Genomic DNA, 17695 nt, shown 5'->3' with positions numbered 1-17695 from the left:
GTTTATGCTTGTAGCTTCCCCGGGGGAATACGTGTAATAGCCCCGCGGGAAACCCCCGCCCGGAGGCGGAATCTCTTTGAATTTCTCTCTGCGATTGGTCTTTCCTGCAGCTAAGTTAACATTTGTCTCAACGTTAACACTTAACAGATTTAGGCATTACAAAAACACCCTAATATTCTCAACAAAAGAGCAATTCATAATTCATAATAACAAGATAACTTTAACCTTCTCACCATAGTTCACGACTAGAATAAAATTGCACATTATCTTGAAATTTTAAGTTCGCTAAATAAAAACTGGCTCTATCATTTACTAGTTTACATCTAAATGGTCCCCTCCCTCTAAAACTACACTGTAAGATTAAATAACCTAACTTATTGACTTGTCAAAGGTACAAAAGAAATTCCCCAACAATAAATGAAACAATTGTGCATGAAAATCCTCTTGAAAAACACACATTCGTTGACACTTGACTTAAAACATATGACTTATGAATGACAGAAATTAAGAAATATGACCAAATTATGAAGAGTGCAATCAGATAAATTACCTCTGCTGAAGTCTGTCCAATACGTGACAAAGCAATTTGCTCTGCTCTGTTATTTTTCTGTGCATTATTTTTCATCTTGATGAATTCAATTGCAGTTACACTCCGCTTCTTCAGTATGTATACTTGATCAGCCTTTGTTGGTAAGCCATTGTAGTCTCTTCTCAGTTCCCAACTTCCCGTGTTCTTCAGTTGAATCCAGTACTTTATCATTTGGACATTAAAACGGTCTTTCAAACACGTAGGAATTTACAGGTTAATTCATCGAGTCCATTAAAAGATTAAGAGAATAACCATATACTAAGAGTAATGGATTCATAACAGTAGGTAAGTAATTACTCAAACATTATCAACATAATATTTTAATTAAACATAAAATAATTTACATAGTAGAGAGATTAGTACAGAAAACATAGATAAAACATACATGACTTGAAGATGGAGAGAGGTTTCCCTTTCGGGAAACCCGAAAACTACTTCACACTAAGAGAAAATTACTGGAAAGCTTTAAAACTTATTTTACAGGGAAGTTATATTACAAAGGATTTTACTGGGAAAAGGAGTTGGGGCATTTGTGAAAGGGAAGAGGAATATGAAAAAGTTGGTTGAGAGAGGCGTCAGATGGTTTTTCTTTTCATGCTAGCTTTTTTCTCGATTGATGATCGATTATTTGTTCTTCTACAAATGCAGCTATTTATAGGAGTCTGGCGGACTTGAGCTGCGGACTTCAAATTTGTGAAGAATCTTTTTTGAGTTCTTTGGGCTCCATCATCACGTGAAACTTTTCAAAAGATGCTTTATAATTTTGTCTGTTTGCTGAGCTGTCCCATTTCTTGATAAAACTACTACTTTATTAAAGTTACTTTAATAAAGTCTAGTCTTCTTTTTCTGAAGTGTCACTATCATCTTTTTATCCAAAGTATCTTTTCTGAAAGATCACAAAAGTCTTGATACAAAGTCACGGAAGTCTTCTATCATTGTCTCATCTTCCTTTACCTTTCTGAGAAATGATGTCAAATGTCATTGTCTCTTCTTTTAATGCCTTTGTCTTCCTTTCTTTATGTTTCACTGAACCATGTCACTAAAATGTCTCTTTCAATTCTTTTTCCTTTCATCTACCTTTCTTGAAATGTCTTCCACCTTACTTTTTTATTTTGTCTTTTTGCTGGCTAATGTCTTCAATCCTTGTCTTTCAATTAGGCTTTATTATTTCCTCCATTAATTGATCTAAGTGTCTAAATTGTGTAGAGCAATTGAATCAAAGTTCATGCCTGAGTCTACATCATTTGGATCTTGCGAGTCTTGAAAATTAATATCATCTCCTTCAAAATCTGAATTATGGACCGGTGACATCCCTTGTCTTGGAGATAATTCCGGACTAGGATCTTTGACTATATATTTATCTTGTTCTTTTGTCTGAATTTTTTTTTCTAGTGTCTCTTTTACTATATTTTCTATTTTTTCATTTTTCTTCTTTTTTGCAAGTATGCTTTTCTTCGTAGAAGTCACTCCTTGCGTAAGTGTCTTTGGTAGTCTCCGTTTGGTTTGGAGAGATGAACATCCCTCATCTTCACTTTTTGGCAAAGTCATTGTCTCTTCTTTTAATGCTTTTGTCTTCCTTTTATTTTTTTTTCACTCAACCATGTCACTAAAATGTCTCTTTCAATTCTTTTTCCTTTCATCTACCTTTCTTGAAATGTCTTCCACCTTACTTTTTTATTTTGTCTTTTTACTAGCTAATGTCTTCAATCCTCGTCTTTCAATTAGGCTTTATTATTTCCTCCATTAACTAATCTAAGTGTCTAAATTGTGTAGAGCAATTGAATCAAAACTCATGCCTGAGTCTACATCATTTGGATCTTGCGAGTCTTGAAATGCACTGTCTTAAAAATTAATATTATCTCCTTCAAAATCTGAATTATGGACCGGTGACATCCCTTGTCTTGGAGATAATTCCGGACTAGGATCTTTGACTATATATTTATCTTATTCTTTTGTCTGAATTTTTTTTTCTAGTGTCTCTTTTACTATATTTTCTATTTTTTCATTTTTCTTCTTTTTTGCAAGAGTGTTTTTCTTTGTAGAAGTCACTCCTTGCGTAAGTGTCTTTGGTAGTCTCCATCTGGTTTGGAGAGATGAACATCCCTCATCTTCACTTTTTGGCAAAGTGACAGCCATTAACGGATTTGATAAGTCTTTATCGTCTACCGTTTGAACCGGACTAGCTGTACCCTTACCCGATACAGTGGGTCTAATTGCATTCATTGGGGAATGCACACCCGTCTCATCCATTTTTGTCTGAGATAGAGAACTCTGAGATTGCATCAATTCGAACTTGACCGCTTATAGTCTTTGTTCTAATGTCTTCACTTGATCCAAGAGTTTCATTTTTTCTTGAACCAATGTCTCTTTCTGCTGGTTTAATCTTTTGACCACGTCAGTCATAGTAGATCAGTGATCACAAAAAATTATCTTGTCTGTGTCTTTTTGTACATTGTACTGAGGGATTTTGTCTGGGTTTTGTCTGAGAGCTGGAGAAATATAGTAGTTTGGACCCAATACTCCTTTAGCATAGTCTAATGCTTCAGTGAAATCATTAAATCCTTTAAAAAGAGGTTTTCTTATGTCTTTAATAAAGTCTACAACTTCTATCCAAGTTTGAAAAATACCATTAGTTTTACCGTGAACTACAACATAAAATTTAAATTTTTTGTCTAAATTTCGGTCTGTAAAATACTGACAAAGAGAATTTATAGTAGCTACAAAACGTTTAGCGTCTTTTCTATTATGCGAAATCCATAAATTATCAACTAAGCATCTTTGTTATCTGTCTATTACGTATTTTGGTAATACTTTAAAAGTCCAATTTGATGGCTGGAAAGCTACTAAATTATTGACTCCGAATTGTATTCTTTCCATAGTATTTCTTTCTAATAAAGATGTAGGTCTAAAATGAAGTTCTTTGAGGTCTTTCTAGATTTTATGTATCTTAGAAATTTATATTCTAATCTAGATTTTATGTATCAGGATTAGAATATAAATTACTAGGATACATAAAATCTAGAAAGACCTCAAAGAACTTCATTTTAGACCTACATTTTTATTAGAAAGAAATACTATGGAAAGAATACAATTCGGAGCCAATAACTTAGTAGCTTTCCAGCCATCAAATTGGACTTTTAAAGTATTACCAGAATACGTAATAGACAGACAACAAAGATACTTAGTGGATAATTTATGGATTTCGCATAATAGAAAAGACGCTAAACATTTTGTAGCTACTATAAATTCTCTTTGTCGGTACTTTACAGATCGAAATTTAGACAAAAAATTTAAATTTTATGTTGTAGTTCACGGTAAAATTAATGGTATTTTTCAAACTTGGATAGAAGTTGTAGACTCTATTAAAGACATAATAAAACCTATTTTTAAACGATTTAATGATTTCACTGAAGCATTAGACTATGCTAGAGGAGTATTGGGTCCAAACTACTATATTTCTCCAGCTCTCAGACAAAACCTAAACAAAATCCCTCAGTACAATGTACAAAAAGACACAGATAAGATAATTTTTTGTGATCACTGCTCTACTATGACTGACGTGGTCAAAAGATTAAACTAGCAGAAAGAGACATTGGTTCAAGAAAAAATGAAACTCGTGGATCAAGTGAAGACATTAGAACAAAGACTACAAGCGGTCAAGTTCGAATTGATGCAATCTCAGAGCTCTCCATCTCAGACAAAAATGGATGAGACGGGTGTGCATTCCCCAATGAATGCAATTAGACCCACTGTATCGGGTAAGGATACAGCTAGTCCGATTCAAACGGTAGCCGGTAAAGACTTATCAAATTCGTTGATGACTGTCACTTTGCCAAAAAGTGAAGATGAGGGATGTTCATCTCTCCAAACCAAACGGAGACTACCAAAGACACTTACGCAAGGAGTGACTTCTACGAAGAAAAGCATACTTGCAAAAAAGAAGAAAAATGAAAAAATAGAAAATATAGTAAAAGAGACACTAGAAAAAAAAATTCAGACAAAAGAACAAGATAAATATATAGTCAAAGATCCTAGTCCGGAATTATCTCCAAGACAAGGGATGTCACCGGTCCATAATTCAGATTTTGAAGGAGATGATATTAATTTTCAAGACTCGCAAGATCCAAATGATGTAGACTCAGGCATGAACTTTGATTCAATTGCTCTACACAATTTAGACACTTAGATCAATTAATGGAGGAAATAATAAAGCCTAATTGAAAGACAAGGATTGAAGACATTAGCCAGCAAAAAGACAAAATAAAAAAGTAAGGTGGAAGACATTTCAAGAAAGGTAGATGAAAGGAAAAAGAATTGAAAGAGACATTTTAGTGACATGGTTCAGTGAAACATAAAGAAAGGAAGACAAAGGCATTAAAAGAAGAGACAATGACATTTGGCATCATTTCTCAGAAAGGTAAAGGAAGATGAGACAATGATAGAAGACTTCCGTGACTTTGTATCAAGACTTTTGTGATCTTTCAGAAAAGATACTTTGGATAAAAAGATGATAGTGACACTTCAGAAAAAGAAGACTAGACTTTATTAAAGTAACTTTAATAAAGTAGTAGTTTTATCAAGAAATGGGACAGCTCAGCAAACAGACAAAATTATAAAGCATCTTTTGAAAAGTTTCACGTGATGATGGAGCCCAAAGAACTCAAAAAAGATTCTTCACAAATTTGAAGTCCGCAGCTCAAGTCCGCCAGACTCCTATAAATAGCTGCATTTGTAGAAGAACAAATAATCGATCATCAATCGAGAAAAAAGCTAGCAAGAAAAGAAAAACCATCTGACGCCTCTCTCAACCAACTTTTTCATATTCCTCTTCCCTTTCACAAATGCCCCAACTCCTTTTCCCAGTAAAATCCTTTGTAATATAACTTCCCTGTAAAATAAGTTTTAAAGCTTTCCAGTAATTTTCTCTTAGTGTGAAGTAGTTTTCGGGTTTCCCGAAAGGGAAACCTCTCTCCATCTTCAAGTCATGTATGTTTTATCTATGTTTTCTGTACTAATCTCTCTACTATGTAAATTATTTTATGTTTAATTAAAATATTATGTTGATAATGTTTGAGTAATTACTTACCTACTGTTATGAATCCATTACTCTTAGTATATGGTTATTCTCTTAATCTTTTAATGGACTCGATGAATTAACCTGTAAATTCCTACGTGTTTGAAAGACCGTTTTAATGTCCAAATGATAAAGGACGATGTTGGCCATGGTAACTGGGGTATGGTTAAAGAAGACGGATATTAAGAACCAAGATTAAGGGAACGAGATGAACAGTGTAATAAAGATTCATAACTGAACAGATTAAAAAAAACGAAAATTATAAAAATTCGGAGAATAGGCAAAAAATAAGAAATACACCTACATGATAAGAAGAATCAAGGGGTGAGGGAGTACCGAGTAGGATTGTTTTCCCGTTTGAACCGGACTAGCTGTACCCTTACCCGATACAGTGGGTCTAATTGCATTCATTGGGGAATGCACACCCGTCTCATCCATTTTTGTCTGAGATAGAGAACTCTGAGATTGCATCAATTCGAACTTGACCGCTTATAGTCTTTGTTCTAATGTCTTCACTTGATCCAAGAGTTTCATTTTTTCTTGAACCAATGTCTCTTTCTGCTGGTTTAATCTTTTGACCACGTCAGTCATAGTAGATCAGTGATCACAAAAAATTATCTTGTCTGTGTCTTTTTGTACATTGTACTGAGGGATTTTGTCTGGGTTTTGTCTGAGAGCTGGAGAAATATAGTAGTTTGGACCCAATACTCCTTTAGCATAGTCTAATGCTTCAGTGAAATCATTAAATCCTTTAAAAAGAGGTTTTCTTATGTCTTTAATAAAGTCTACAACTTCTATCCAAGTTTGAAAAATACCATTAGTTTTACCATGAACTACAACATAAAATTTAAATTTTTTGTCTAAATTTCGGTCTGTAAAATACTGACAAAGAGAATTTATAGTAGCTACAAAATGTTTAGCGTCTTTTCTATTATGCGAAATCCATAAATTATCAACTAAGCATCTTTGTTATCTGTCTATTACGTATTTTGGTAATACTTTAAAAGTCCAATTTGATGGCTGGAAAGCTACTAAATTATTGACTCCGAATTGTATTCTTTCCATAGTATTTCTTTCTAATAAAGATGTAGGTCTAAAATGAAGGTTACCTAATACTGTCTGTCTGTATGTGTCTTGGGTTGAGACTATGCCTTTCCCCTTGTCTGCTATTTGAGAACTGGAAGGTCTCATGTTGTCCAAATAAAAAATTAGTTAGCAGTAATCTTTAATCTACTTAATTGGTCTGCTAAATTATTATCTTTTCCTTTTATATGTTCAAATTTTAAATTATAAATTGAAATGGTATCTAAAAAATTTAGCCATCGTCTTCTACTGTTATTTTTATCATTTATCTTTTGATAGAATTTAACTATAGCTTCGCAGTCTGTTCTAACTAGTATTTCTGGTTTATTTAGGATATATATTCTAAAACTATTTAATCCATATATTACAGCTAAAATTTTCGCATCTATACTACTCATATTTCTTTTTTCTTTATATTTACCACTTTGATAAGCACATATCTTTTCTTCATTTTTATTACTATATTTATTAGGTTTTGATTTTAGTACTGGTCCCCATCCTTCAAAACTACCGTCTATCTCTATAATTAGATAGTCTGTTTCTAGAGGCATATTTAAATCGAGAATGTTTTTTAATTTTTTCTTTTATTTTTTGTACTAATTTAATGTCTTCAGTATTAAAGTGAATTTGACCATTAGATCCAGTCTTTGAATACAATGGTCCTGCTATTTTTCCTAAGTCACTTATAAAATTTCTAACATAATTGACTATTCCTAAAAAAAATTGTAATTCCTTAACATTGTCTAACTTATCTGGCATTTCTAAAGCTTTTTTTTTTTTGCTATATGAGGTTGTAATTTTATTTTACCCTCTCCTAGTACTACTCCTAAAAAGTTTATATAATTTTTACATAATTCCATTTTTTTCTTACTAATTATTATTTCATTTTCTACAAATAGTCTAAATACTGTTTGGAGGTGTCCTAAATGTTCTTTAATATCTCTACTAAATACTAATATATCATCTACATATACTAATACAAACCTTTTGTATTCTCCAAATATACTGTCCATTTTTCTTTGAAAAAATGGTGGAGCTGTCTTTAATCCAAATGGCATTACTAACCATTCGAAATGTCCTTCAGGACAGGTGAATGCAGTCCATTCTATACTTTCTTCATGCATTCGTACCTGCCAATATCCTGATTTACAATCAAATTTAATAAATATTTTCTTCCCTTGTATTCTATTTATTAATTCTGTTTTGTCTGGTAACTTATATCCATCTGTTCTAGTATTATCATTAAGTCTTTTATAGTTTATTACCATTCTCGCTTTTCCTCTTACTATTTCGCTAGTAAAAAACATTCTCGATTTAAATATGCCTCTAGAAACAGACTATCTAATTATAGAGACAGACGGTAGTTTTGAAGGATGGGGAGCAGTACTAAAAGCAAAACCTAATAAATATAGTAATAAAAATGAAGAAAAGATATGTGCTTATCAAAGTGGTAAGTATAAAGAAAAAGGAAATATGAATAGTATAGATGCAGAAATTTTAGCTGTAATATATGGATTAAATAGTTTTAGACTATATATCCTAAATAAACCAGAAATACTAGTTAGAACGGACTGCGAAGCTATAGTTAAATTCTATCAAAAGATAAATGATAAAAATAGCAGTAGAAGATGATGGCTAAATTTTTTAGATACCATTTCAATTTATAATTTAAAATTTGAATATATATAAAAGGAAAAGATAATAATTTAGCAGACCAATTAAGTAGATTAAAGATTACTGCTAACTAATTTTTTATTTGGACAGCATGAGACCTTCCAGTTCTCAGACAGCAGACAAGGGGAAAGGCATAGCCTCAACCCAAGACACATACAGACAGACAGTATTCGGTAACCTTCATTTTAGACCTACATCTTTATTAGAAAGAAATACTATGGAAAGAATACAATTCGGAGCCAATAACTTAGTAGCTTTCCAGCCATCAAATTGGACTTTTAAAGTATTACCAGAATACGTAATAGACAGACAACAAATATGCTTAGTGGATAATTTATGAATTTCGCATAATAGAAAAGACGCTTGAGCTAATGCTGGTCTACTCATGAAAGAGTGATTTCTTTTAGTTCTGCTACTGTCTTTTTTAATTCTCTAATGTCACTAGTTAAAACTTCTACTTGTTGCGTTATTTTAGAGACTATGTGGGTTGTTTTTAGTTCTATTTCTTTTGATTTTTCTGTAATAATTTTAACTAACTTTTCTATTTCCGTTTTTGTAGGTAATTTTTCTAAATTAAATTTATTAACTAGAATCTGGATTTTCTTTTCTAGTTCTAATTCTTGTGTTTTTAAGTAATCTAGGTTTTGTTCTAATTTTTCGAATGTTTTCTTTTGCTTAGTTTGTAAAATAAAAATCCCGTTAGGATCTTTGTATGAGAACACTACCCTTTGTTAGACAAATAGCTATTAATCATTGGTATTTATATAGAGATATAAAGAAAATATAAGAATATCGACAAGTAGAAAAAGCCTTAAGTGCGTGTTTAGAGATAATAAATTCAGAAACATTATCATCACTAATACAAAATAGACACTTACAAAGTCAAATTAACGAAGAAACAATCTCTGCTATAACCTGAGAATTACACGGTATAAGAGAAGATATAGAAAGACTTACAACTAGTATAGAATATCAGAAACAAGTTTGTAAAATATATATATATATAGAATCAGGGGCAGCTCAACAGAATTGAAGGGGTAAAGCAAACTTTAATTAGAGGTCTAAAATCTAAACAAACTTCATATATTTTATATGAATTTTTTTTTTTTTACTTTATTAGATGAAAAATTATTACTTAATAATTTTTTATAATCAATTTCTTTGAATAATTTTATTTTTCAATTGTTATTTAAAGTAAGATTTTATCGATTTCCATGTTTAAAAATATTTTTCCACTAAGACGATCATTACTGGAATTGTTAACATATCTATAAGCAATAGACAAATTGTAGATAAAACTATTAGAGTTAGAACGATAGATCTGATTTAAGAAGTTGATAACTTGGTATACCAAACTTAATATGCTTGTTGCAATCCTTGTAAACTTAAGAAGAAACAAAAACAGAATTTGTAATTCAATCACTTTGTTCAACACTTTACGATTTTTGACTCTTATTTTTTACAGAGTGTTACTCTAACTTAAAGATAAGCCAAAAGGAGTTGAGATAATAAAATAATGTGAGTGTTGGCAGACAGAATGTAAGTAGGCAAAACAAATATTTTCTTGATTTCTTCTATTCGAAAAAGGTTAAGGAGAATATAAAAGTATAAATTTATCAATAGATGTTTTACTTTTTATCATAAATAAACAATTTCTTTAAGAAAAAATTAATACATAATTTGAACTTGAATTTGGGGGTAAAAAACTTACCCACATCAGGTGTTTAAACCAAATCAATACATGCATGTCATGTGTTTGGATGTGGAGTTGTTTTACTTAATCATGGTTAATTATCATGCACTTTTACTTCATTCAATACAAAAAAAAAAGAGTAATTTGCGGAGGTTGAAAGTTGCAATCAGAGGTTTTAGCCACTACTAGTTGCTACAAGAGGCTAAAACCTCCGCTAATTGCAACTTTCGACATCCGCAAACTATCCATTTTTTGGTAGTGATTAAATCACTAAACCATGACAGGCATATATTAGTTTAGTGTAAATATCCGATGTGAGTAAGTTTATACCAAATTCGAGGCCCTCAAAAATTGGGTGCCTAAGACATATGCCTTACTGGCCTATGGCTAGAGTCGGCCCTAATTAGAACAGGTTCTACGGTTCAACTAAACTCATTATTTTTCGACCAAACTATGCATGAATAATTTGATTGACTTGAAAGTGCTTCTAATAATCTGATAGGTTGACATCGTGCTTGATGACCATTCGCACTGTACCTTGTGGAGTTATGGTATATAGCCAAGAGACTTGGGACAATTAATTAAGAGTGACAAAAAATTTCAAATTTAAGTGGGAGCAACTCAAGTTATTTTTATTGAGTAGGGGTGAAAAAATTTTGAGTTAGTGATTAATGAGGTTTGACCTATTTTCATATTTGCCCTCAGGTTTTTTTTTATTTACACTTGGACCCAACTTATATAAAACCCTAAATTACCTAAAAGGGGTTCAAAAAAAAAAGGTGCCAATGACGTCTTCTTCTTTGGACCGCAACTTCTTCAGTCATGTTCTCTTCCTCCTCCTCCTTCTCCTCCTCTTCTTCTTCATCATTTCATTGTCCCTTGCGTCTTCTTCATTTAGGAAAAAAAAATTAAAAAAAAAAAGAATCTACCCGATTTACAAAATTTCTGGATTGAATTTCATTTTGTAGCATTGGACATTACTTTATAGGTGATTTCCAATCATTTGGTAAGCAAAACAATGTTGTTTTGTGACAATTGTTCATCTGTGTATAGTTGCTGTTTTCCCAACAATTTACAGTAACAGTTACAGTAGTTGCAACAAGTGCTAGAGTTGTTGTATAAGAGTTTCTGCATTTATTACAACAACTAATAAAGAAGTTGCCCCAACTATTGTAGTTGCTGCAACACTTGCAACATTTATGTAGTTGTTGCAACTTGTATATTAAATGTTGCAACAACTGCTAGAGATGTTGTATAAATAATTACATACCAAGAGGAAATTCATCATGTGCCTTATGAAGAATCTTGAGAAGTTCCTCTAGAGATTATAGAGAGATAAATACCTCCTCCAAATATTGAATCAGGCAAACCTGTTATATCCCGTATTTTTTAACGTCGGATTAATTGTAAGTTGAGGTGGGGCCCACACGTCAAGATATTTTTTTGGGACATGTGACAAATTATATAAATCACATATGTGAAGTTAAACACAACTCAAGAAGGACCCTTGGGCCAAATAAAAGTGGAAGTCCTCCAAACGAATATTTTTAAGAAAACGTTTTCGGGTGACCTGACTTTTAGGGGCAAAAACGGTATTATAAGTTTGGAATTTGGAAAAATACCAAGAAATAGAAGTTGTAGATAATTGAGTTATCTTTCCAACCATAGGTCGTGGGTTACCAGGTGACGTCGGTACAAGGAGATATGGACGTTTTAAGGTCGAAAGGTCAGTGGGCTAGGCCCAACTCGGGACCAACCGGGTTGGCCCAAAAAAAAAAAGAGAAAATTTAGGCCCAATTGAGAAGGGATGGCCGGCCAAGTATAGGCCCAAGTCCACCAATTAATAAATTTTTCCATGTGTCAAATTAATATAAGGGGTCAAAACCCCTAGAAACTTCAAGAGAAAATTAGAAACCAAGAACAACACAAAGAAGAGCACAAATATAAGGCCATTCGGCCATAGCTTGAATTTTTGCCCCTTTGAAATCTTTCTCCAAAAATTATTTTCTTGTGGTATTTCCACTAATTCAAGGGTACTTTACAACTTGGTGAAATTATTTTGGAAGAAAGAGCACTTGTTTCTTCAAGTTGACAACTTGGTCAAGTGAAGAAGATTGTAGAAAAAGGTAAGAATTAATCCCTTTTTATTATGTTATGAAGGTTGGTTTATGTTGTAGTATGTAGAAATGAGTAGAATTTATGGAAATATGGAAGTTTACAAGGTGGGTTTGCATGTGTGCATGTGTATGTAATGTTGTATAAATAAGATGAGTTGAATTTTATGTTGTATTCTAGTTGGGGTTATGGTGAAATTTATATTGGAAATGAAAGTTGAATGAATTTGGTTGAAGTTGGAAATATAGGTGTTGGCCGTGTGGTGTATGGAAATTGAAATGGGAATGAATTAATGTTGTTTAATATGTTAGTTGTGATCTTTGCAATGTAAATGAAGGCAAAATGGTTTAAGTTGGCATTGAAATGGAATGTAGAAGATTATGTCATTTTAGTATGATTTTATGATATTATGGAAATGTAGTTGTTAAGGTGCAAATTGTGATGATTGTTGATGAAATTAGAAGATGGAAACATGTTATGAATAAGTATGTTAAAGATTAGAAGTTTTGGAGGAATTATGGCTTTGGTGGAAAGTTTGTATATTTTGTATATCTTGTGAATATATTGTAGAAATGATATGAAATGCTTCCGAATTATATGGTAATGATTTTGGTTAGTAATGAATATGAGAATGTTGGTATTGATTTGAAGATGTGAAATCGGAATGGAAGCTATTGCATTATGTTGGAAAGAAGACTAGTTGTGTTATATTGTGTTTTGTAGTCATTGTTGTTGTTGTTGGTGTTGTTGTTGGGTTGTTGTTGATTGTTTTGGCCGAGTTAAATTCTCGGGGATGCTATATGTATAGGGGAGATGCTGCCCAAATTTCTGTAGACAAGTATGAATTAAGATTGAACTCTTAAGACTTGAAATTGATATTTGGTAATTGTGACCAATTGTAGATTTTGGACGAAACGGGAATTGAATTTGGGAAGGCGAAAAGAGCGAATAAGGTATGTAAAGCTACCCCTATTCTTCTTTTGGCATGTCCTAGGTGTACTAGGATCGGATTTGAATCTCGGGAAGCGTTCTATTCATCGGAATCCGCGTTCAAAAATGCCCCTTTATCATTCAATGGAATTGAATCCTTTAAGGATATTTTGGTTGAAAGAATTATGTAAACTTTTACAAATTGTCTAGAAAGTTATGGAATGTCCCTAGGACCTCTATAGGTGATTCCATAGGCATAATATATGTAATTCGAGCCCTTCGCTTCGGTTGTCCCGAGGTGGACCCCTATTTCCGATTTTACCCTTTTGTATCTATGATTTGTCTTCGAGCGGTTCTAAAGGAAATATTTTAACTACTCTTCTAACTACTAAATAAAAATTGTTTTAAATGCTCCCTTAAGTCTTATAAACTATTTTGGAACATGGAAACGATCGTAGAAAGGTTATTTCTCCGTAATCCATTATGACATCCGAAATACACTCACTATGATTTTGTCCGATTTCATTATTTCGATTTGTCATCCGATAGGTCTTATTGAGTCTCTGGAAATATATGACATTCGTTTGAATTATTTTGATAAGCCCCATAATGTATTTTGAAACATGAAAATGATTACAAAAAGCTTATTTTGACATATGCTATTGGGATATCCGAAATGCATACACTATGATTACTGCTCCGCTTCTGTCATATGGTTTGTCATCTGAATTATGCTACTGAGTCTCCGTAAATGTGCTATATTTTATTTTGCATTAGTTTCTCACTACTCCATTCGTGGATGCCTCAACGTTTCCTTCACTGAGCCCGGGCCAGGATATGTTTTCACGCGTATTTCACTGCATTGTTCGCCGCGCCTCGATGTGAGGGGGCAGGTATACATGTACATGGGTTGTGGAGTATGCTGTGCCATGTACACATATTCTGATAGATGATGATATGATATGATATGATATGATATGATATGATATGATATGATATGATATGATATGGCCATCTGATATGTTCGACATGTGCACATTCTGATATGATATGATATGATATGATATGTTACGGAGTTATTCCCTACTCTGGAGTTATGCTGTGTTGTGGCGCCAGTGTCGGGGTGGCGACCACGTTCTGTTCACCGAGTCCCTTGGCGGGGGCCGGATATGATATGGCATATGTTTCTGCATACACTCTTTATGTTCTGGAAATATGCATCTGATAATCTGAATATTATACTCATTTTTCTGTACGTTCTGTTCCGGTCATGATTTTGTTCCGTAATGGGACCAGATATGACATATGTTTTCTGCATGCACTATTTATGCTTTATGATCAGCATTCTGCTAATCTGGATATTCCGTTCATTTTCTGTACCTTCTGCTTCGGTTATGACTTTGTTTACTACGTTCCGTGCTTTACATACTCAGTACATTTTCCGTACTGACCCCCTTTCTTCGGGGGCTGCATTTTCATGCCGCGCAGGTTCAGATGACAGATTTGTTGATCCGCCTGCTTAGGACTATATTCTGCTATTTCGGGGCGCTCTTTTGTCCGGAGCCTATATTTTGGTACAGTCCTTTGCTATTGTATATATGTACGCTATTCAGGGGTATGACGGGGCCCTGTCCCGTCTTATGATTCTGTTGTGTTCTGTAGAGGTCTATAGACATACATGTGGGTTCTGTATATGTTTTGGGTTGATATGATCTGTGATAGCCTTATCGGCTTCCACGTGCTATATCTGTTCATCTATGATAACTAGTAACGCCAACTGACTTTTATATTGATACATTCTGCTAATATGCTGATTTGGGTTATTGGGTACGTATGGGTGTCCAGCACGGACACTAGTCGCGGCCTACGGGGTTGGGTCGTGACAAAACCGAGAAGAAGGCGGACAAAAAGGAGGCGTGGAGTCGGGGAATCACTTCCAATGAAGAAAAATAAATTCTCAATACACATATCTAATGATATCCTTATATAGTAATTTGATCACAATAGATGATCAACTAAGTGTGGTCAACCTAAATCAAGATTAGAACTCTACTACGACATCGACCAAAGATAGTAAAAGAACTAAGATAGAAAATGAATTTCGTTCTTTTCTTGGAAATATTTTTATTTTGGTTGAGGGTTCACCTATCGAGGTGGGAATGGTAGGTGCCCACACAATCCTAAAATGAGTAGTGACACAATTGCTCAACTTGAGTATGCTAAGCAGATCGGGTGCTTGATGTACGCTATGACTAGCACGAGACCCGACATTGCATATGCAGTGGGTAAATTGAGTAGATATACTTGCAATCCGAGCGAGCATCATTGGCATGCTATAAGAAGAGTACTAAAGTATCTCAAGAAAATGCTTGATTATGGCATCTATTACAGTGGTGATCCCTCTATACTAGAAAGGTATTCAGATGCAAGTTGGATTACTGATCAAGATGATTATTCCTCAACAAGTAGATGGGTATACCTTTTTGGTGGGAGTGCGATCTTGGGGGTCTAAGAAGCAAACATGTCTTACAGATTCAACTATGGCTGTAGAATTTATAGCCTTGTCATCCGCTTCTAAGGAAGGGGAATGGTTGAGAAATTTGCTTTTTGATATTCCATTATGGCCTAAGCCCATGCCACCGATTTCTATCCATTGTGATAGTGAAGACCCTTCGCCCGAGTGTACAGTCATATATATAATGGAAAGTCTAGGCATATTGGTCTTAGACACAGTTATTATATAAATCAATTAATTAAAGAAAGAGTGGTCACGGTTGACAATGTACATTCACTTAATAATCATGCCGACCCATTAACTAAGGGATTAGCAAGGTACTTGGTGTTGAGAAAATCAAGGGGGATGGGGTTAAAACCCATAAAGAAAGACCATTACGGGTAAAGCCTCAACTTGACGATTGATATAACGGCCAATCTCAAGTTCAATGAGTGATCGCATTCTTTATTGGTTGATAGCACTTGTTATTACCATCCCAAAGTAAGTGCATTGTCTTGCAAAATGGTAAAAGAAGATTGAGTTTATAAACTCTTAATAGACCTATAGGTGGGTGCTGTTGCAGGAGCACATTAATAAGGGTCTACTTATGTAGATGCAAAGTGGGTCGCATTAAGAATCTTGGGTTTGGTTTCTATGCATTCGCAAGAGGATTGGAACACAAGGCCTTATGGTGTTGATTTTGAAGGAATAATGTAATAGAATTCATGTGCGAGATACATCTTATTTTACAATATGGTGGTCGGTTCAAAAGACTTATCTTACCTAACTATTCAGTTTAATAGAAATTGTATTTCACTAATGTAAAGTTCAATCGTCAGACACTTTATTTATGCATGGATTCATGTGTCTCTTTATTTCTAAAGGAAGTGGTGGGTTGTTATTTTCACTTGAAAATGGCAAGGGATTGTTAGAATTTTCAAGAGAAAATAAAAGGAATAGGCAAAAAGAAAAAGTATTTTTCTTTCTGCAAAAAGGAAAAGCGTTTTTCTTTTTGAAAGAATACACCTCTTCCTGAAACAATACATCTCTTCCCTAAAGGTTATCTCGTTTCAGGTTTAAGGGTTAAAGACATCTTCTATAAATAGAGGAAGGGAATATTTACATCATAATAAATGTTCCAAGTACCAACATTCTTCCTTAAGAAAAACTGCATAAGTTTAGTGACTGCAGCATTAAATCTTGTGTGTTCGGAGACTTGTTTTCATTGTTTCTTGGCTTTGCTTCATTCTATCCTGGGAGAGTATTTGTAAGGGACAAATAATTCTCTTTGGAAAGTGATCCAAATAAGGTATATGGCTTGAAGCATATTCAGATTTCTCACCACAAACACACATATTTATAACAAAATATCTAGCATGTCTTTACAAGTATAAACAATTAATTCAATAGTGTTAATGTTACCATGAGATTAAGATCAACTCTAACGTATTTCAAAAAATTAAAAAATCACAATTTCTTAAAAATATCCAAACTAAACATTTTACCTCCCTAAAAGTAATTAATCAATAAAATTCACCAATACTATAATTTAAAAATTACTCCATCACGAGTAAATACAAAATTGCTTTCAAGAAAACAAAATAGTAAGACATGAAGATCAATAGCAAGTGAAGATTTAAATTGTTGCTATCTATTTTCTAAGAAATGTTTCATGATATTCACCCTCATGATATTCTCAATTAGCAAATGTGCTATTTTATGGCTAGCTATTTTGAGTTACTCTCAATCTTCATATTCATATAGATGAATAAATCTCTAATCATTCATTTGTTAAAGAAATTTGAGAGTCAATGGCAGTGCTAATTATGGAGTTTGACATGTGATTTGACATAGGAATTGTTTGGCGAGTCCCCAACATTCAGCGTTAGACGTGTTTAAGGCACATAATTGAATATTTGGCGCATAAGCCTCATAAAATTAAGTCCCACGCGTGAGCCTTATTTTTGCTACAATTTGCTGATTTAAAAATTACAATGAAAGCACAACAAACAATCTCGTTTGAGTGGAACAATGAGATCACAT

General features: G+C 33.4%; 1 long non-coding RNA gene across 1 annotated transcript; it reads left to right on the top strand.

Annotated features, from left to right (window-relative positions):
* Window positions 1-12095: 12095 nt before the first annotated feature.
* On the top strand, window positions 12096-14964 carry LOC132611148 (uncharacterized). Its single transcript, XR_009571483.1, has 3 exons — window positions 12096-12239; window positions 13131-13181; window positions 14647-14964. It is a non-coding gene; the product is annotated as an uncharacterized LOC132611148 (long non-coding RNA).
* Window positions 14965-17695: the final 2731 nt, after the last annotated feature.

This window comes from Lycium barbarum, chromosome 9 (genome assembly GCF_019175385.1).
Source record: "Lycium barbarum isolate Lr01 chromosome 9, ASM1917538v2, whole genome shotgun sequence".
Taxonomy (NCBI): domain Eukaryota; kingdom Viridiplantae; phylum Streptophyta; class Magnoliopsida; order Solanales; family Solanaceae; genus Lycium; species Lycium barbarum.
The sequence above is the reverse complement of the archived record's forward strand: the minus strand, read 5'-3'. Positions and strand labels throughout refer to the sequence as shown.